Genomic DNA, 22,916 nt, shown 5'->3' on the forward strand with positions numbered 1-22,916 from the left:
TTACAAAAGAAAAGAGAATTTGTCCATTTAGACTCGGTTGGATCTATTCATTTTAAAACAAATTACACTTATCAATGTCGTTTATCTCGAGACGATATCAATTAGAAAACGCCCCATTACATTATATTTGCGTAAAAAATATATCACAATCAATAATATGATCTTTGTTAATCTTTAGTATTATCTCACAACGTACAACTCCTTTTTCCGATCTTTTCTTTTTGAACAAACTTTATTGGGTAGACACGAAATAATCTTGAACCACGTTGTTAACGTTTTCATAGATTTTCCATTTTTCCACTCAGATGGTGCTGAAACGATCTGAATAAATGGTGATCAGATCGTGTTAAGTCAAGTGAATATGAAGCATGCTACATAGTTCTTCAATTATATTCGTTAATTTTCCTTTTTCTGCATCATGGAACTTACATTCACTCGATTGTTCTTCTGATGGAATACGATTTCTCTTTTATTGACGAGATATTGCCAATGTCATATTGGCTACTTTTCAAAATAAACTTATAATCATAGCCAAAAAAAGACAATAACAAATTATTTACTGCAATATTAAAGAGTCATGTTTATTCAAATCATAAACAAAAAAAGACATTTTACTATTCCGAGACTTATATGTATTACATCACCATCTATATTATAAAGTTCTAGAATATGTATTATGAGTCAGGTGCGATATACATATGTAAAAAATGTATTATACAACAGAAAAATTGCATAAAAATGTATTACGTAATAATCACGTTACTCGCGTGTAATGTAAGTACCATACTGAAATTCTCGGAAACATTTTGACTTCTTTGACTGCCTGTGAACTAAGTTTACTACGCTACTTGCACACTATTACAAAATATAAAATATTATTTCTAGATAATATGTAGCTAATTATATCCTGAAAACGTCTTATATTGCATTATTTGCTGGAACAGAGAGGTTAATGCATCAGCAAAATTCTTTAAACAAATTTTGCACTCAAATTATACACACGTATACCTATAACTAGGAAAACATTTCCTCAATTATTAGGAATATTGAATTAATTTATCAGTTTTGTTCAATTAACAGTCATTTTAGAATATCTTTAAATGTATATTTGTATTTACGTAGGTAGCATATTTGTAATTAAAATTATATCTCAAGCGATAATTTTGAAAAGACAAGTAAAAATTGTATTATTTTATAGAAAATGATATCCTTTCGTAGAATGTGTAGAAAGACAAATAATTCTCGTAATACGTTTATGCAAACTATTTAAACTTAATTAAAGATCTTTTTATCGTTTTTTAATAATTTTATAGACTTAACTAGTTTTGTATCGTAATAACATATCAAGCATAAAATCCATATTTAAGGATTTTGAAATTTTTGCTGTATCACTAAATTCATTGAGAAATTTCTATGAGAAACGAAAAACAAAATGATGCCATATATTTTTTAAGGTCACTGAAGAAAATGAAATCGCATCTTTGCATAAATACAGATATTTTTTTCGTAGCCTCCAATGTTTATTCATTTTATTAAAAAGATTTATATAAAACTTTCATATATTCTTTTATTAATTACCTCCTATCCTTGTACGACTGTTACTTTCTACTGATTTGCAAAGTTAAATCACCTAGTACATCAATAGCTCGTTTGGATAAAATATTCCCAAAGATCCTCTATTGTTCTCTGGTCCAGTGATTTCATTGCTCGATGTACAGTAGTTCATTTACATTTATACGAAGCATCTATTTTGTAAACTTTCATAATATATACAGAAACGTTAAAGAGTTTGTAGAAGTTTTAGAGTGAACGATTTAGAGAATATCTAGGTACTTATTTCCTTATCCTTTTTATCCTTATCCTTCCTTATCCTTAACCTTTTATAGATAATAAATGTCCAATAATTTGACGCATAGGAACTCGAGATATGAAATTTATAATACTATTGACGCTTTGCCAGAATTTATCTCCGGGTACATTGTTAAAAGGTTAATCTCTGCAAATTAAAAATCTAATTGTGAGAAGAAATTATCTTAATTAGTATTAGAATATATTCAAACACATATAATTCAATTTATCTGTTGAAAAATATGAATTAATAATATCCATAACAACTTCCATAAAATTATACACAGTTGATCGGATAATTTTCTGATGCCAAAAATTTTATGAAATTGATAGAAGTTCAGTGATAAAGTAAAAGCGAAAGGTTGATATTATACAACGTACAATCATTAACTGTAATGTCTTTTTCTTTACAATTTCGTATTTTTACTACCGTTCAGTCGGGTCAGACTCATGTGTATTTATTACAATATCATAGAATATTCTAAATGAGTTACTTTCTAGAGAAACTAATTATTGTATTATCTAGACATCTAAATTAATATCTCTTCCACTTGCCTATCATTTAAATTTTCTATCTTGTCTCTCCAATCCATTTCAACTCGCAAACATTACGAAAAATGCACACACACACACACACACACACTGTATGTATATTAAGATAGAACACAGCCTTCACCATGAAATCTAATTAGCAAATATAATTCTTCTCTCCTTCTTTCATTTCTTCTCTTACATCACATTTTATTATCTTATTTATTCGTTTTCACAATAAAGAAATATATACGTTACACAAGAGTTTAAGCAATCTCCCTAACGAGACCGATATATTAATTGTTTGGAGCAAACGTTCGAAAACGTTAATCAACATAGCGGCTCGTTGCATAAATCTCGTTTGTAATTAATCAGGAAGCGGATGAAAAATGTTTCATGGAACAACCGGAGAGACAAATGGAAAAAACGAGTCTTCTTACGGAGCTCTGCTGTCCGTGGCCGGTAACAGTGGCTGAATTTCTAAGAAACTGCGGTTCAATTAAACCTAATTATCCTGCTAGTTCCATGGTTTCCTTCCTTTCCGGAGCAGAACGGTATCCGATTAATCGATAAATTAAATTCCACGCCGCGGAAGGAACAGCTAACGGGAAATAATCAGAGTTTCGATCATACCACGTGGGAAGGAACATTTCCGTTCGCCATTCATTCCTGTATGACAGGCCACGTGTTTACGTAATGGACGCATGTTTCGTGATGCGTTTTCAAGACAAAATTACGGATTCGTCAATTAGATTTGACTAAACGACTCGCTCAGTTCATCTGCACGCGTACAGCGAACTGGATTTCTCTCGGCAATTTGGAACGAAGGTATGGCGAACTGGAAATAACAGCAAATGAAGATCTTGAGAACTTGGATTTATTTTGACATTGAAGGTAATTATACGTAAGGATAAGATTTATATTATAACATCGAAGAATATGAATTCTTTATTTAAGCACTTAAATGCGTTCGACGTGTGTACACGTCGTGTAAAATAAAAAATTACCATTTACTATAGAAACTCAAAATTTTAGTAAAAAGTAATATAAATTACATTTAGCGGTATGTTTCCTTTACACTTCCAGTAAAACTATTATGTACTTTATTAAAAAAAAAAGCTTGAAAAAAATAGTTTAATTATTTGATTATTCTCTTTGTATCATAATATCGTATAATGTATCGCTTTTTATACATTGGCTTGAATATTTTTCCCAATGTATCGTCTATTCTTCGAATTGTTTTCTGTTTTATTTATTTTACTTTATTATTTTGTGGTAATTTTTAGGTCTTTAATAACAATACCTTTTTTCAACAATGGATTACTAATTTTTTATCTAATAAAATTGTAATCCCTTCTCATTTTGCTTTACTTTTTTTGTAGGATTTATAATAGGAGCATTTACCATACGGTCGACGTGTATACTCGTCATTGCTTGATTTTACGCCTGCGAATCCTGTAACAGATTTTTGAAACCAAACTCCGCAGTTAACGGGTTAAACTAAGATTCTATAATCACATAAATTCTATAAATACACGAGCTTCAAATCAATGATTCTTAATGATTTTGGTAAATTTCTATTCATTTCTAAAGTCTACAATCTTATTTTTTATCCTAATAGATATTTACGAACAAAGGTGTATTTCCAATTGTTCAAACGGTGCAGCCTTATGGCCGATTCTCGGCTGGTACGATAAAAGAAAAAGGAAGTCGAGACACAAATTCGCGTCTTCTAATTATCGAACAGCACGAAGGTTCTAGGTGCAGTCACGACGACATAGCCACACCTAAACGACAATGGGTTTACTGGCCCACAAACGCTTAATCTGTAATTAAACAGGGTTTGCCTCGCATTTACCTAATTTATTCCCGAGCAGCGCCCACTGGGACCTGCGTATTATTTGCTAATTTTCCCTCTAATAGGAATGTCAATTAAGTTTTAACAACCTAATAATAGTCTCACTAATAGGCCGTACTAAGGGAATATTTACATTAGTTTTAAATTAGCAAATTAGTTTTAATATTTAAATATCTTAGTTATTCAATTATTTTGAACATTATCATCATTAGTAAGAGGCATAGAAGTTAAAGAAGTTTCTTTCTCCCAAGTTTTTCTCCGCAATTAAGGGAAATTTCTGGTTAAGATATTTTGATTATAAATTTTTTACTATCTTTAAAGGTATTATGATATTTCTACGAATTTATCAAATGTTTATATCCCATATTTTATAACGTTAAACGATTGGAAAGCGTCGAAATCCAAATACATCTGGACAAATTTGTCGTCGTTATTTCGTTTCACCTCGTCCTAATCAAACTATATTTGTACACCTCCAATTTTATTGTTTTACCGGCGAAAGTAAAATCCTACGTCAATCCTACACAGTGTCTCCATTTTAAAATAGTCGTATTCCGTATAGCCAATTTCAGCACGACAAAGTGGGCGATATTTCAAATAGGCTAACCCCACCTCAATAGAAATTACACCAGTTCAAACAACGATGCTGATCACCTGTACGCAAACACAATATGATTGAAAATGACATCGTTTCATTTTTACGAAGTGGAGTGAAACATGAAACGGAAAAAAGTTGGAAGATATAGAAAAAGTTCAGGTAGAGACATAATAGCAGAATATGTAAGTATGTAAATACCATCTAACGTAAACCGAGACGATCCTAGAAATTTGACTAAATGTATATGTATAGAAAGATCAGATATACAAAGTACAAGTCCTGGTTGACTATTTACACAGGTGTGGGAATTGGATCCAAGATAAATTTGCAGTGATAAAAGATAGTGTCTTTTTTTTATCAGAAAGCAGATAACTATATATACAAAATTTTAATTGTTTATGCATTAACGTTAAGTTACAAAAGAAACATAAGAATTATTATGTATATATTTAGTAAGTAAATTAAATACGAAAAGAAATTTTAATCTTTCTTGTAATAAAATTAAACAAGCACATGTTATTATATCAATTTGAGCATATTAATTCCATGTATAAGAAGATTATAAACAAAATCATTTTATCTTTGGAAACTAACGAAATATAATAATAGTTCAATGACTTTAAATGTAAATAGAAAAAATACAGTTCTGCAATGGCGTCGAATTATTTCAATTTTATCGCACAATCTCTTTTACGTTCACTGTGATAAAAATATCGATAAACTCTGAAAATGTCAAGACTTATTACGCTGCATTGGAAAAGTTCGAAAGCTAAACGTTCATAACTCGTGTTCACCGTGCTGATTCTCACCCATTAAGATACGTATCTACGACTGGCAATACCGAAGGAATTGGATGAGCTCTCACAGTTGCTCTCTCAGTGCACCAAAAAAAAAAAGCACAGATCTCTTAAATTATACCTTTATTGCCCTTTGCCAAGCTAAAGTGTTCGACTCGCGGCGTTATTACCGCTTCTCCGCAAGCTGTTCATTAGCGTCCACTTTTCACTCGAGTTTTTCCCGCCGGATATTTTGTTCACGCCATGAAAAACACACGATGCGAAAATTTACACAGAATCACGAGCACAGCCGGTGTTCTAATGAACACTAAAAATCGTTTTCGTTTTCGTGCCCATCCTGAGGCGTGACCGTGAACGTTAAATAATTGAGCTCTTCGACAATCACTGACTTTTATTCGCTTCATACACGCAGTGCACTTATTTGGTCAGAGCAAGGCGCTTTCTATCACGGTTTCATTAAAAATTTTAAGGATACATTACTTATCAGGAATCCTTCTGTAATCTTCAGAAAATATCAAACGAGCGTGTTTTTAAGTATACCCTTTAACCGCTGATGATAATTCATAATTCATGTGATTAAATCATAAACTCATTTTACGTCATAGCTTAGTTTTATTGGACATTTTGACATTTTAGGATATTAATTTTTAATTTGAATTATTTTTCATTGTAAAAACTACAGAACGCAAGAAAATAAAATATAGTAAAAGTTAAATAAAAGATCATCATTCTAGATGAGAAATACTCTCCCTGCTGATCTTTCAGCCATTTTCAATCCAATTGTACTCGTCTAGCATTAAAAAATACATTACCATTAAAACATTATTAAACGTCCTTTTGCTTATCGAGATAAGAGCGAGGTTGAGATATAAAAATTCAAAAACCGCACAAGATTAAGCAAATTTTATGATATCACATCCGGAATAGTAACAAAATGAAAAGAACTACAATAATAATCGGTCGAAGGATAATCGATAATGGAATTTACATCATCGATTGAATTCTTACTTTCGCTCGTTACCTTCTGCACCATATTTGACCAAGAAACGAGTACTGTTTGATCATTTGGACAATTACGGTGAAAAGTAGCGCAACCGTAGTTTTCTTCCGACAGTTACAATTTCGCTTTCACGACTCTCCTGAATGGACGACTGCATCGTGTAATATTACACCGTCTTACAACGTTCACTCTTACATTACCACGACTTTGTTTCATCGATATAATTTATTTGTTTTTACTATTTAATATCGATATATCCTTAACAGACTGCATGGAGTGAAAATGAAACGAAACGGCCACCGCAATTAACCTCCGTGTTTAGAAATCTTCTCAACTCTCTCTCTTAAAAACTAGAATATACGTTATACCATCTTATATAAATTCTTCAAACTTTCATGAAATACATTATCTTCCTTTAATTATTAAATAATTAAATAATCGAAATAGTAAAAAAGTATCTTGCTTTTGGGATTTACATCTATAATGAATATCATTTGCTTTGTAAAACATGTTATCAAAAATTATAAATTGATGAAACCTGACCACATACGCAGTAATAGTCGTATTAATGAGAAATTTTAACAGAACTGGAAATTCTCTTTTATGAAACGTGCACTTGTTTTATCGCGGTAATAAGTAATAAGCTTTCTATATAAAACCATCATTATTAACGCGTAGGATGATTTAATATATTATATCGCTTCCTAGTTTCCCCCAAACTTCTCGAAATACATAATAAGATATGAACTATTTGCTAAAAGTATTCGGTCGAAGTAAGCAAGTAATTTCATCCGCTGGCATGTTTTTACATAATTAACACGCGGTTTACTTGTATTGCGATTTTCTAATTCTTTCGCAAACTAGTCAGACGCGGTTTCAATGGAACTCGGATAATCCTCACAGCGTGACCATGAGAAAGTAAGGATACGTAAAAAGTGAAAGCAATGTAGGCCAATATTGAAACAAAGGATGCCATATTGGTTAAACAGTCATAACGACCTCGTTACGTCATTTTGTTTTAAATAAGATAGAATCATCAATGACATTTGAACGACAAATTCGCGTAAAAATAATATTCTCATCAAGAATACATTATCTACAATCTTTCCATAATTCGAAGTTTCGTGTTTGAAAATTTTAATTTTATAAAAATTAAAAACTGATATACCCATTGTTTCTCCAAAGCATAAATTTTTAAAATAGATATCAAAAGTAAACGTATTTCATGAGTATCGTCAATGAGATAAACCAACTATTTGTTTCGAAAAAAAATTCTTTTCCTCACTTTTCATTCCTACGATAATTGATATTAATTCCGAGTTACGTACGTGATTATATCCCAAAAGTACGATACACTATACCTGTTGAACGGTTACGTATAAAATTCTAATTATCAAGTATGTTAATTCACCAGTCAAATTGTGTAAAGTTAAGTAATTTACTCGTTTAAAATAATATTTAATTGTAAAATATTCCTTTTGGTATATAATTACGCTAAATATATGTATATATATATTTTTTCTAAACATTCATCAAGAAAGAATAAAGACGACTACATTATACCTAATTTAGAATATCTTTCTCTTCCGTTGTATAATAAAAACACTTGTTTGAAAATTTCATACGTACATGTTCTCAATCATGTAAATCTACATTTTAACGAGGGGACTATCATGTTTGCAAATCATTAGCCTGCGTATTATTCATACTCAACGACGATGATACCGTTAATGCAAAAGTATCAAGAAGACGAGTTGACCCATTTAAAGCAGTTAATCAGATTTAATAAGAACATAGGATGAAACTGCGCGCAATAAGTGCTAATAAGTAGTTCGATCCCGTTCGATTGAAGTAGATTCAATCAAAACATATGTCTATCGCCGGTTTTATCGATTTTGAACGTAGTACGTGCAACATAGAGAAACTTCTTAGGAAGAGAAAGAGAACTAGACGTGTTAAAAGAAACGAATGAGGTCGCAGGATGCAGTCGAGTGCCACTTCGTAATAAAATAATTTACGCTTTGCTGCAGAAAGTATTCCAGCAGTATACCATGATGCGTAACGTTATACAAATGCAACGTGTTTGACATAAAAATGCCTCGTATTGCAAAATGTATCGTTTATTTAATGTTAATTCTGTTGCTTTCGTCATTTTCGAAGAGGATATAGAAAAAATTGTAAAATGCGGTTTTACGGTTGATTAGAAGGAAATAGGTGATTAATCATTTGAATCATATTTGCTTCATTATGTCTCGTTTTATGTACTACATCTGATTTCTTGTTTCGTAGTGAACTTTTTCTCCTGCTTCGATATTTCTTTTGGCTTTTCTTCCAATTTTGATCCTGTTATTTCAATGTTTCGAATCCTCCCCCACCAAGTTATAGAAATATACACGATTTCTTTATCATTTCTAAAATAATAAAGTGTACAGTTGAGTTAAAATAAACGCACATATATAACAAGAACGATTCCTTTGGATCTTTAATCGGTTGTAAAACGAAATAACTGGATATAATTAAATGAAAATAAATACAGATGCCTGGAAATTTGCACAAAACTAACACAAACAATTCAAAAGAACACAAAGCAATACAAGCTACGTATAATCTAATCAATTAATCTCTCTTAGAATACTTGAAACATAGTGATTTGTAATACCGCGTAATCCTTTCGTTCTATTGTTAATAACCCACGCAAACGGTTAATGTAACCATTGATAATGGCAGATATTATACGGAATTAAATATTAAACACTTAAATCTTAAATCTTAAATCACTTCTATTTTTTCTACGGAATTTTCCATTTGTAGACACTTGTCAACAAGGAGATACAGAGCAGAGTGCAATTTACGATGCTCTTTCAGCCCCTTGTATCTGGCATCGGCGATTCAATAGGTGCATACGAGAGTATACACGCAATTGCGTAGTAGCGCGTGTTAGACACATGCAAAATCAATCATCGCGATGCTGCCCCAAGCATTCGAGGTTGACGGACCGTCTACCCAAACGAAAATTCACGTTTCGAGGACGATATACATTTGAATACAATGGTGTGTTTCAATTTTAAGTTTCACAATGTCGAATCTTAAAATTGATTATACGTAGTCACGAAACGAAAAACTATTAAACTTAATCATTAAAATATTTATGATAATCGATGTAGACAGCGAAACGAGATAAATGCAATTTTATTTAAGAACTATAGAATTGCCTATATCAATCGTCGAAAATGCTATGAATTTTTCCATATTCGCTAATGAATTACTACCTCGCTTCCTCGCTGACTTACTTGTTCTTGAAATAAAATATCGTCCGTTACCATTCCTACCGTAGTTTCACCACGATTCATCACACGGCTTTGAAGTTGAAAGTTTAATATGCAATTGCTCCGATCATTAATAACAACTATTCAGCATCGTTTTCTCCCGCGTTAGAAGCGTTTGCAACATTCTTAATAACGTCGGAAGAACGATCATCAAGCAGTATACAAAGCCGTCTTTTATCTTCACGTTTGCTTTTACTAGTTGTTGAATGGTATCCTACCAAAATAAATTTAAACACCTGCTGTGGCGGAATCACGCGATAGGAAATCTTTCGAATAGAAGGGGGAAAAAACGAGTCGCAAGTTCCAGGTAATTTAATAAATATCAGAAAGACGACATTTATGACACGGTGTTGGTACGTACCATCCTTATTGTCATCAACGTCGACCTATTTTTATTCGGCGTTCAGTCACCCAGCTTAACTGTAGGTCTTCTACTGTACATACAATAGACCCCCGTTCGAAAATGCCGTGACAACGAACCGTTCCTGAATTCCATCGTGAGCGTGCAGTTTGCAGTTGGTTCAGCCGATATTGCGTTCGTTATGGAAATAAATACAATGAAAAATCCTAAGTGAACTGAATTAGGAAAACCGATACCATTTTAGTGACTGTTCACGAATGACCTACATTTACAAGATAAGTATGTATAATTCTGCAAAATGAATTATGCATACAGCGAATTACAGAATTATTCACACAATAGAGAATATAACAGAAATGTATAAAATAATAAATAATTGCAGGACATAATTGTATCTTATCTTGGAATTTCTGCAACATTGTTCAGCCTATCTTGTCTATTTTAAGGTGGATAGATATTTTAAACAATTTAGCAATTTTAGCAATTTAATTAGTAGGAATCTTAACTTTCTCATCGCCTTCGATTAGCTATTTCAATATTTAGAATAATTAGAAATGTTACTTAAGATTTCTCCGTTTCATTGCTCGCTACATGGAAGTAGAATCATTGATAATTAAACAAACGAACGTTCTTTGGCGGTGAGCTATTAGTCTACTTAAAGCGCACATGCTATAAAATCAATTAGTAAACGATTTCTTTATGCAACAATAGGAAACGTTTAAACCTATTCTTTTAATTAAATGTTTAGTTAGACTCTCTTAAAATTTCAGTAACACGACAACTAAATTAAGACACTTGAATTCGCATACAAAAATTAAATTAAAAAAAGTAAAGAAGATCGAATTTATGAGATATTCATTAACATTAACGCAATTCAGAAACTCATACCATCGTGCACCGTTCTTTGCTTCATGCTTATCGAGCACAGGATCGCCATTCATAGTACGTGGCTCTGTACGTGCATCGAAGTCGTATGCCGAATTAGTAGATGAAATAAATTTCTGCTTAGCTCCCATATCCTTAACTCTATTCACAAAAACATAAATTTGCATAAACATTTACACTCTTATCGAATTATTAAGAACCTATGCATGCTTACTATTAAAAGGCTAATAAAAGAATGGAAAATATATATCATATTATACAGTTTGGAAGGTAACTGTATGATATTGTATTTTTGTATCAGAATAAAAATTTCACACGTACAAAGTATAATCGATCAGTGATAATAATTGATAACGCTACGTCAATGGCGATAAGAAATAGTTTTCGGTAGAAAGCTAACGTTTCAATTGAACTGATAATAAAACGGACATCTCTTACGATTAAACTCGGACATAAGCAATATTGAATCGTGGTTATTATGTAATTATCATACTTCCCGTAGATATCGAAGCCTAGAAGCGTAATGAAAAGAAACTCACAGTTTAAAGTGTTACAAGAGAAAATGCATGCTACTCGAAATAGATATATAAAATTATGGAGTACGCACAGTGCAACAAAAAAGTACCTAATATCGTTCTATTTTAGACGACTGTTACTTTTACTGTTGCTGCCTTTCTCTGATCGAGATACAATCAATTTTCTAGGTTATTGGTACAGCACATTTTTCGAATACATACCGAGCCCGCAATAATTCTTGCACAATTACTGATGATTCGTCAACCTTCTCGTTTAATTTTCAGAATTTTTTCGGGATCTTTCCTACGTCGGTGGATATTTTCTTAATTAATCGAATTTTTCTCAAAAGAAAACCCAAACATTGTTACTTACCACCTTGAGCGATATTTCACTGCATATTTTTCTTAGACTTGTATAAAAGTGTTAAACTTTGCAGAAATTAATAGGAATGAATCAAAAGTTCGTATAATTTTATTGAGCTGCCTTTATAAATACCAGGTTTGAATTATTCTTAGGATTATCACAAAACTTAAATACTAGAATTTTTACGTTAAGTAGAAAATAGTCTCCATTGTATGTAATGTAATAAAGTCCTGTAATTTTCTCAAATGTTTTGAGAAATTTAAACGACTCAGTTTGCCTATAAGGTGTAAAAAAGTATATTTACAGAAGAAACATGCAAAATGGTGCTATCATATGAGAAATACGCAATATGAAATATGAGAAAGTCATGAGAATTTCAGAATGATGTAAGTGAAAATATATTTAGTATGACGCTATCATCTTCAATGTATGTATGTCTGAATTCATTACAAAATTCTTCACATAAATACAGTTATTACAAATCGTTCTCTCGTTTTTTAAAAAAGATGTAGTTGTACCAATTTTCCTCTGAACTTTTCATCATTTTCACATATCGTACTTTCTAACAAATAATAATTCCTTATGTTACAGAAATTTCTCGATTTACCAAAGACTTCCAGAAGAATTCATTAGCGTATCGAACATAGGAGAATTATTTTAAATAAAAATGTTCAATTTCGAAGGAGTTATGTCCTTAAAAAATTGAAAACTTAAAACCGACGAGACTTTCAGGATAACCTAACATACGAATTTAAGATAGAATCTAATACGGTACAAGAAAAATCTGAGAAAGGATCGACAAAATTTCTAGAAATTCTAGTACTCTTTACTATATATAATAAGTCATCAGCTTAACGAACTACGAATCTGGAATAAATACGACGAGTCAGATGTAAGATCAGAACGCGGTTATTTCGTGATAAGTTTCTACCAGCTCTCACCATATATAATATTTCCGCAGATGAACGAGGGAAAGTATAGCAGTATAACTAGGCAAAATTTCGATACGCTGTATCCGTGAATCAGAAAAAAAAGAAAGAATCACTTAACAGAATGATAACGTATTATCCGCGTAAGAAACCGATATCCTAAATGCGTTCGAGTCCAACCGAGCGCTTTCTAGATGGAAAAGCATGAATAGTCGGAACTCTCCGATGGTTCTGCGAGTCACCGTATTTTCACATCGTTAATAAGCAGGTAGCTTGCACTCTGATAGCGACGATGATGCAGTTGCTGACAAATGAACGAACAATGAAGCTACCTACTTTTATCGCTTCCCGTGTTTGCATAGTTATGTAAGCTAATTGACCACGACTACGTCTTCTCCAGTTCGCTAATTCGCGACATGTATTTTGTATTCAAGAAGACAGGTGCTTTAAACGTGTATTTAGTGAATGGAAACGATGCTAGAATTTAAAGACTGAGATTTAACCTTCTTGAATCGTACTCTTCTTTCTTTTGGAAATTGATAATATAAGCAGAGATGTATGTTCCGAGGGAAGATGAGAAGATGGATAGATAAAGGGACGTGGCTCCGATAGATTACTTTTGATGGATCTAATACAATTAGAAAAATAGAAATGCGTATTGAAAGTTTCACATCTATAAATAAGATCGTCTCATACATGTTCATATACATATCTACATTTTTATCGTCTATACATATTTCAAGTGTCAGAATTTAAAGTAAGTCAACATTGTATTAGGAGAACATCAAAACTGTTAAAAGATGATCTTAAGGGCTAAGAATGGAAAATTAGGAAAATTATATTTTTGTAACTCTGTTGCTTCCTGCAGTCTACTGTTTGCGCCAGCGTTATGCGTTTAGTAAATAGATGATTTTTTTGTAAACTTCCAGATAATGTCCTGTTCTTCCCGAAGAACTTGCTTGAGATAGGTTACTTTTAAAATAATAAGGACAAATTAGAAACCTGAATGACAATTTCGAACATTGGGATCTCGATAGTCAGTCTAGATTACGTTGTAACGTAAGTATTAATATGTTATTTAAGCTTTTATTTAACTTCTTATGATCGACCAATGATGTAGATATGTTCGCGTATCAACCAATCTGAGAAAATGAAATTACAAAAATGAAAATGACACGATACGTTGTATAATACTTATCACTATTCATTATTCAGAGTATATTTTCGACTCAGACAGATGAATCGTGGTTTTTCAGATAAAGAGACAAATTGCAAGTTACAAAAATCGTCGATATAATCTGAAAGTCACTTTGACCCCTGCTGCCAGTACTTACAATAACATATTACTACGAGAAATAATTTTCATGCAACATAAATTATAGGTATGTTTTTCTAGTAACGAAAAACTTGCAAGAAATGATGCAAACCTTCGCTGAAAATAACATTGAATCAAGCGTGCATTGTACTATTCTGACTAATAACTGTAATACGTAACTTCATACAGGGAAACTATGTTCATTTTGAAAAAAAGGAAAAAGGATCATAAATACCCCGTTTTTGCTGTACATTTTATGTAATCGTGCTAGTATCCTATTACATATTACTGCTATATAGTCGAATGCTTTTTTTATATTTGTACAATATTTAAAAAAGATTTATTTCGCAGAAAATTCATTTACCTGAACAAAACACGCTGTTAACCATCTTCCTTGGCAATATCGATCCAAGTTCGTAAATATTCGCTGCACGATGTATATATATACATTTTGAAGCAAAGAAGCATTCATTCTTCGTTTAAATTAATATATGTAGTTTTTTCACCGCTAGAAGAAATGACTGCTAAATTGCTTGGATACCGTATATTCTGCATTCTAAATAGAATTACCTAGCCGTAAAAATTAACGTTGCCTCCAGATACTAGTAATTACAAATAACTGTACCGAAAATTGAATCATTATTCCAGTAGTCAAACGAATTTACAACCAATCTCAGCTTTTTTTAACCTTTTCATGTATCTCAACTATGTATGCAAAATATTTGAGAACTATTTGGATAGTTAAAGACTAATAGCACTATATTATGCTCAACGCTGTTACCCAATACGTTACATGTCCATAATTGACAAACGGTTAAAATATTCCTCTTTATTCAAGAATATCTGATGCAATTCATCCTTCAATCAAATAAAACTAGATTACATAAAAGTTCACTACAATAAGTATAATTAGAAACAAGATAAAAATAGTATTTCCACGTCAATGTTAAAAGGATATTTTCTATTCTTTTTTTTACCCCACTAGAGTGTCTTTTTATCTTTATATCACTTTAATCCTAAACGTGATATCAAAGCTCCAAACTTTGTACGTACAAAAACGAACAATTACGAAAGTAACATATTACAACTGTCCCTTCTATTCTACGCGCGTATGCACTTATAACATGACGCACGTCTACGCCAGGGAAAAAACAATAAGCAAAAAGGGAAAAGGGGAAATGCAATAAAAAAGAAAAGAAATATATATCGAGTGAAATCGTGATTACATAATACTAGACAAAATGGCTAATATTCATACGTCTCGGGACTAAGCTCCGCATGAATCACACACGGCCATTTTCCTATTTTATTTTATTTTCGAACTACCAACGATACAATGAGGAAGTGCACCAACTAACGTTGGTTAGCATGGACGAACTCTCGGCAAACAGGTGTTCTGAAAATGTAGCAGATGGCGGATGATGGGAATCAAGACAGAACAAGTGAAATCGCGTTGAAACTCATCGGTAACACGAATATCTTGGGCTTGAGAAGGAGATCTTGTTTTATCCTGGAACGATTGTTTCTTCTAGAATATCTCTGTACACATATCGGGGCACGCTAGAACGAACGTAATTTCTTCTAAAACCTACTTTATTATAGCATCTGTTCGTTTTAACATACACCGACACACAAGATATTGTGAACACTTCCAATAGAAAACTTGTATGCCCATATTGCATGTGTTCTAAGAAACATTTTGAAATTCCATTCGTTCGTAACTAAATTTATTTAAAAAGTAAAATCGCTCTTAAAGTTTGATAAGATAATAACACGTAACTAAGAAAATAACAAAATATATGTGAGTCAAAATTAACTCAACCCTCGTCGTCCAAGGGTGGAAGACGAGTATTACGAATCTGGCAAACAACGTGACGAACATTCAATAGCAGGTAAATGTAAGCCGTAATCGTCGAAGACTTCGCTCTTCAAGTAGTTTCTATCCTCACGTTTATCATATGTACACACGTGTTCACGAAACTTCGAGAAATCTTTTTTCGCGTAGAACCGCAAGTGTTTGAGATTCACCGTAACATAAAGCGATGTAAAGTGTTGATAACGTGCCATTATGGCTAAGTAGCTACCGACCGGCTAGCTTGACCATGGATAAAACAGCGGCCACGCTCTACAAATCAACAGAGAAAATGCATGAGCGCGGTGCCATTTCATTCTTTTATTTGTACAGGATACTCGTTCGTGGATTTCACGGTACGCAGACTCGAGACGCGACTTTTTGCAACAAAATGATCCTGCGTAGAAGGAATTTTCGCTTAAAACAACGATTGGCGCATGTCGAAGGGTAGCGATGGATGTAGCAATTTTCAAACAAAATGCGCACAATTATCGACTACTATCTTATAGTGTATTTTATCGTATTGAGTATAAAATATTGTGAGTGTTTGAAGAGATTAATTTTTTATTTAAATAACGTTGTTCTCAATAGTGGTGTATATATAATAATATTAAATAAGGTAAATGCTAAATAAATCTTGTCTATAATAGAATCTATTAATCCTGATGAATTAATATCCTGAATATTAAGACTCGAAGGATAATGTAACACTATTGTGAAAATGAACAATGGCGAATAAAAATTTATAAACATTGTAATTCATATATCTAATGTGTTACTTTAAAACTAAATCGTCTCTCCAACTGATTGTCATTGTTAAATAATTTGGATGAATAGATCGCAAGATAATCTTCATTTTTTATTCCAGTGATATCGTATCAGATGCAAATTATGGAAACGCTCTACGGTACTAAATTCTTAATGATTCAGTATTTGTATGAAAATTCGGCATATCTGATAATTTGGTATTATTATATTTCATAATATGCTTTTTCCAAGCATAAAGCAGAATTCCAAGCAGAATTATCGAAATTGTACTGCATATAATTTGTATGTCGTAATTCTTAGTGCGAAAAAAAAAAATTGAAATTAATGTTAGAGTTCAAAGCAAAGTGTGTTACAAAACCATGTACGCGTCGTCTGTATTAAATCAAAACCATAATTCGTGCCACGAATGTAACTTGATATTATAAGGCAATTAACATCATTGAGCACTATATCTATGTCCGGTTTAGATATCACCATACATACTACCATTCCTCCCTTTGAAAATGCAAGAACATTTTCCATATGAAAGTTACTTGACTCGTGCTTCAAATTAATTCGATTTTATTGTAGATATTGTAGCGTTTTTATTTTTTACGTTGTAAGTATTTATAAACGAAGAACAAGAATAAAAAGGAATTTCATCAATTTTCATTATCAGACAATTGCCTTTTGTAAAACGAAAATTTCACAACGATATCGATGCGGAATATGCGAATCTATGTCCGTCAATTTGCAACTGTATACTTTTTATCCTGATGAGTAATGCTACTTGACAGGTGTCTCATTTATTTTATCTTTCTCCATCTAACAGACTATTCGACAAATAAAGATAAGTCGAGTAGCGTTACCAATTTAGAAAGATGATTCATTATTCAACAGGATAGTCTTTACTAAGCAGATGAAAAAGAAAAAAGATCAATCATGCCACGATATAGTCGTTCTAAGAAGATCGCATTCATATTTCCTTCCTACTAGAACAAAAATAGGAGCATCAATTTATCAAAATGATTAAAAACGACGATAATCAGTACTTCCCCGATATACTTAAACCAGAGATAAAATATATAAACCGGATATAATTAATCAGCTGCTAGCAGCAATTCACCATTGACAAGTACTCAGGCAGAATCCAGAGATCAGAGGTTAGCAAATCCTTAGAAAAATCTGCTTTGACAAGGAAATATTATCACGTTAGAACAGCAAAAGAATAGATAATTTAAGATGGAGCTTTGCTCAAGGTGCAACTATTACACGATACTAATTTAATAACTAGACAGTGGATTTTTATACAAATTTATATCTTTATAAACACAAATACAAAAAGGGAAGCTTAAGCAAAGATTTGTGTCACCTATCAAATATCCCAATGAGTACTATATTTTGAATATACTATATGTCTTTGCATTTTATATGAATTCCACGATATGTATTTTTACATCTTCGTATCTCCCATCCTCATAAAACCCCTAGTCTGTTAGTAATCTATAATGTATCCATTTTTAAACATCAAGTACCTCCTCGTGCACAAAAATGGCCATCGAAGATCCGAGCCTGAGTCAAATTAGTCGCATCCAGAGCGCATCTTAAATAACTTATAAGGACGATACGCAAAAGTCCATCGAGATACGATACGGTATCTGACCACTCGTAATTAAGTGCTTGCTGCCGGTTGTAGTAGCCGCAGGACCGGAAACTCCTACCTTCTAGACACCGAGGATCTTCTAAACCGTGTACGATAATTGCGGCGCAATCAACGACTGAAAAATTGTCCACCATGTAAGTACTCTGTCGATTGTTCACGCAAGGGAAACCAGCCAAAAGTAAAAGTGCTCTCTCGAGACTATCGAAGTGATCGCAAAGAGGAAAGGAAGGACCGCACAATGCGTGAACAACAAACACGCATTAACCCGAGGAAAGAGAAGGGCAACTGATGGTTACTTGACGGGAATGTGTGAGTACGTGAGTGCAATTACTGTAATATTTGCACGTGTATCAAGACGATCGTAACGGAATAGAATAGCGTTGTGTGTTAAAATCTTATCAAACACGAACGGTGCTCGCTACCGTCACTGGTGGTTACGAAAATGCATTACAAATTGAGAAGGATATTTACGATCAGTTCTGGAATTGCTCAGAAGGAAAGTGATTTAACGGTATTTAACTAGCGACTATAGTTACGCGGGTTTACTAAAGTTGAAGAATGATGTTTTGCATTTTAGTGGTAGCAATTCTTATTGTACCGCATATTGCTTATTGTTTGTAGTGGGAAATACGATCCTTCTTTTCCGAGATTGACACTAACTGTTGAATAGTAATTATAGAATGTCTTATCGTTCAGACTTAAGACAGAAAGATTAATAAAATTGTGTACATGAAAAGTTTGAACTACCAAACTAAAATTTCATTCAGTTAAATATGAACATATTTTTCATTTGAATCGAGTGCATATACGCACATCCTTTGTTTTTCATTATAACACGTATTGATTAAATACTTGTTATAAATGAAACATGATAACTTTCCAAGAATGAAACTCCGATACTTTATCTTCGTCGAGTTAAAAAGATAATGATTATAAAATTACGTTTTAGTAAAAAGTAAAAAAGAATCATTAATAGAATTCTATTTTCAGAAGATTTATTGCTATATATGTATATTTATTATTATATTGCTATATATGTATATTTATTATATTATATTTTTTCATATTCTAAAATTTCTATTAAGTTAAATATAGGTATATGTATTCGTTCATTTGTTTGTTACGTGTAGAGTACGAATAGAATATAAAATAATAATATGTATGCGAAATAATATCTCTTTTTCAAGAGTAGTATTGTACTTTATAAGAGGGTGCTTTATAAGATATACATACTTTTAAAGAAACGCACAATAAAAGCAATTATTTTCTGTAAATAATAAGTACTCAAGTTACAAATTCGAAAGTGTTTTTCACATACACACACATTAGTACGAATACACGATATACATATGTATAACAGAAGTTAGTCACATAACGATTTTGCAATACATTCACGTAAAGGTTAATGATACGATATTTGCAGCCAAGAATAATGGCCTTGGACCGTATTTACGGGACATAAATTTGAAGCACGAGACATTTGAGCGCTTTCGCGTAATCAAAGTTGATTACATAATTACAATCTTTAATTATTCAGTACGAACACGCCATCAGTGAAGATTGAAAACATACAAATTTATTTAATACATTACGTGAATTTCTCGATACGAAATCGAGGACTCTTGTACTCTCAAGAGTGAGTTATTGTCGGTTTTGCACGCAACGTTTTCGCCTTATTTCCCTTGAATTCGGAGAACTCTTCGTTCCAGTTAAAATCTACACAGTCCGTGAACTGTTCGCCGAAATATTTGCGTTCTATTTACACAGCATTAACAAACTTACGTATATTTACACAGTATTAACGAAACTACTATTTAACGACAAATTTTAGTCATAATCAGAAACAAACATTCGTATAGATCACGTGCTAGTAGGTACACAGAGCGATGTGAATAAGTAATTATTATTAAAGAAAAAGGCAAATTTTACGAACAGATTGATAATCTTGAAATTGTGCACTGAATTTCGAATTTTTGTAGTACGACGGTATTCCAATAATCCGACATTTAATAATCCAACGAATCACAGATAATCCAATTTCCAGACGATAGAAATATACGCGAAAAAGAATTAAATTACATATTTATTTTATTTGACACATTAAATTCCAGGAAAATTATAAAACAAAATTAAAATGTAAATTCAAGGAAGATATCAAGATAAGCTTCAAAGGCAGAAGATTAAATTCAAATGAATTTGATAATGAATGGTTTTGATAATTTCTAATTTTTATACATTGGTATATTTACCCACACCCGATGGGAAACACTCGGGCATCGTAAATACATCATTATATAGACACATAATTTAATAAATTAGAAATATTCATTATTCGATATTGAACGTGTGAACGGAGCTTAAGAGAAATTTTAATTCGTGGAAGTTTCTGGTTTGTTTGGCAAATAAGCTATATACCATGTATTTTTCGAGAACAATTACAAAATACACGGTGGTCTGTTTAACGAACCGTCAAACGCGGCTGAAGCATGAAATTCATACTGCCTTAGGCAGGCTTGTTTAGAAAAATTGTCGCGCGCTATGCGGAACATATAAGCTTACTTCCATGACAATTCGCAGCTCCTACGTGAAATATAAGCACGAGTAATTGCGAATTTTATATTTTGCGAATCAACCGACCGGTTTATCGATATTTCACGGTATAACAAATTTTCGAGAAACGCCGAAAATATTGTGCAACGAGGACAAATTTGACTAAACCGCAAGGGATTACTTTTTCCCAATTAAATACCATACCAAAGCAGGAAACAGTCATATCGAATGGAATTACAACGAAAATCATTGAACCCTGTCAAGCGAAAAAACTTATCACCTTATATAAACATCCAAAAATTCCCCGAAATTTAGAAAAACCTAAAAAAACATCACAGTGGAACATAAAAATGTCCTCGCTCATTGGTCAATTCTTCCAACGGTCTTTCGAGTTGATTTAGATAATGATGCAACGCGTTCATGTAATAATAACGATCAAGACATTGATAACATTATGTGGCAACGCTCTTTCTGCGAGACACAAAGACCAAGATTAAATGAACAACTGTGTGCGACTTAAACTACAAAGCACTACATAATATAACTGCACTATACTCGCCAAATAGAGTACGGCTACATACGTTAGCTACGTTATAATATAAATTACTAAATAAACTAAATTTTATTCGAATTACACAACAACTGTAACGAGTTAGTGCTTCGATATTTATTGCTTGTACTTTACAATGCGAAAATCTCTCTTGAAATTTAGAAATTAAAAAAGAGAAAAGGAAATTGATGGATTCGTTTCACAAATCCTTTCGCAAGATACTACATAGAATTATGATTAATCATCTGGAGATATCTATTTTAGATTATTCGTGAACGCACAGGAAGCGGAAGAGAACTTCAAACGCATTGCTTACAAGCGTGTGCTGTGCAGTCACGTGTACACACACATCGTGAAACGACCGCTTAACACGTTGACTGTCACTGCGAGAATTGTTTATTCACTCCGTGAAATTTATCTTATTTTATCCATTCAAAAGATTCAATAACGTTAATCAGTGATAACCACTATGGCGGGCAACGTGTTCAAAGACAGTTGATGATGTTCGAAACGATAATTCACGCACGTTCGCGATACGAAAGAGTTTCAACGCACACGTGGTTCGCGATGCAACGGCGTATATACACGTGTTGACATTGCATCTGAAGTACAGCAAAGACAGGGCCGTTTCTCAGACTGGCTTCCTAATCCGGTTAAATGATGGTAGAGAGGCAGCTCTGCGGCTGCTTCTTCGACTGCGGCTCAATCATTCCTTCTCTGAGGCGTTACGAGGCCGTTCAACCGTCTTTGAGAGGAATGCCACGGACTACAACCTATCGACTATCGGCGGGATTTTCTACCGATCTTCCCGAGGATCCAGGATGATGAGAGCTTCGATTGTCATGTTCCCGTGATATTGTTTGTTCTTTTTTTAAAAATCATGTGTGAAATACATTTATTACGTTCATTACCAATTTGTCTATTATTGCAGATATGGATATACGCGTTTTTAAATTTTAATTCAAATAAACTCTTTACTCGACGTTTGTTCCGACGTAGCAGGAAGTTGCCTGTCCATATTAGATATCGTGTTTTTCATGTTTATCTCATTTCTGGTTCGTAGATCCGTAAGTTAATGACAGATCGAAAGTTTCGCGAGAGTTTCGTCACAGTATTGAAAGAACATTAACCATATAATATTTAACTTCAAGATGAAGTCAACGCATACAGATTTTTACGCTCTCGAGAAAGTTATTTTCTCTCTGAAGAAAATCGAGATACATATGC

General features: G+C 32.6%; 1 protein-coding gene across 8 annotated transcripts in view; it reads right to left on the reverse strand.

Moving 5' to 3' along the window:
* LOC126914144 (uncharacterized) overlaps window positions 1-22,916 on the reverse strand; it is a 123,132-nt gene that overhangs the window by 41,311 nt on the left and 58,905 nt on the right. The window lies entirely within an intron of this gene.

The sequence above is a fragment of the Bombus affinis genome, chromosome 3 (assembly GCF_024516045.1).
Source record: "Bombus affinis isolate iyBomAffi1 chromosome 3, iyBomAffi1.2, whole genome shotgun sequence".
Classification (NCBI taxonomy): Eukaryota; Metazoa; Arthropoda; class Insecta; order Hymenoptera; family Apidae; genus Bombus; species Bombus affinis.